The following is a 1247-nucleotide window of genomic DNA, read 5'->3' on the forward strand; positions in this document are numbered from 1 at the left end:
TCCTGGAGTTGGGCGACTTTTTTGAGGAGGTTGGTGGCAGGATTTTCACTCCGGCCACCGTAAAACCCTTCATTCTGCAAAACACGAGAAAAACACAAAGAAAATGGAAAACCCTCTCCGTGGGAGTACCTCTTGTGCAGCTTCCCCTCCGCAAGGCAGCTCGTTGAGTGATTAGATTGGGGCAAAGCCTTCAGGACTCCCACTCTTTGATGGTAGGAGGAAAACCACGGAGTTAGACCATTCCCGGGTTAGAGTGAGGTAGAGTGTGTCGGGGTGGTGCTGACTTGTCGTCCACCAGACGGCGGTCTCCTTGGGTTAACCTGAGGCGGTCCCTTTGGGTGGGTGCCTGGAATGTCCTATCCCTAAGAGAGGATGATCACCTGTTTCTGTTATCATCTGAGCTCAAGCGTTTGGACATCGGTATTGCAGCACTCTCTGAGGTTCGGAGACCGGATTGCGGCGAGATCATGGAGGGTGGTTACACCTACTATTGGTCTGGTCTCTCTGATGGTTACCATACCCAAGGAATTTCCGGCACGAGGAGTGTTATAACTGTTACTTGAAGGGTCATTCTGCAAGAAGATGCCGGAAGCCTTGTAAGAAAACGAACACAAATGTACTTATTGTGAGTCGTAGCAACAGTGACCAGGAAGACTCGCTTGGAGCTACCATTGGAGCCAACCATGTTAACAAGCTAGATGTCATCTGGATTCACCTTAAGGTGGCGGGGAGAAATCTACTTATGGAGTTGGACACTGTCTCGGCAGTCTCCGTCATTTCATTGTGCGAGTACTCTAAACTGTACAAACATCTGAGACAAGAACACTGCAGCTGTACTTCGTACTTTCAGCGGTGAGCAAATTAAACCAAAAGGCAAGCAATGTGTGCTGGTACAGCACAATCAGCAATCCGATGTGCTGGATTTGTATCTTGTGGACACTCGGGGCCCAGTCTTGTTGGGAAGAGACTGGTTGCGGAAGATTAAGCTCGACTGGCACACTGTCAAGTCAATACATGTCAACTCAACCATTTCCGGATCGACTGATGCTCAATTGAAACACTTACTCAACCAGAACTCTAAGGTCTTCAAGGATGAAGTTGGAGCTCTGAGATGCACTAAAGCAAGGTTGAGCCTGAAGATGAACAGTAAGCCAGTGTTTCACAAGGCTAGGCCAGCTCCATATGCATTGCATCCAAAAAATAGACTCTGAGCTTCAACGATTGGAACAGGCAAGTATTATCTCCAA

The sequence above is a fragment of the Eptatretus burgeri genome, chromosome 16 (genome assembly GCF_056783735.1).
Source record: "Eptatretus burgeri isolate ZD-2024b chromosome 16, Ebu_testis_v1, whole genome shotgun sequence".
NCBI classification, from domain to species: Eukaryota; Metazoa; Chordata; class Myxini; order Myxiniformes; family Myxinidae; genus Eptatretus; species Eptatretus burgeri.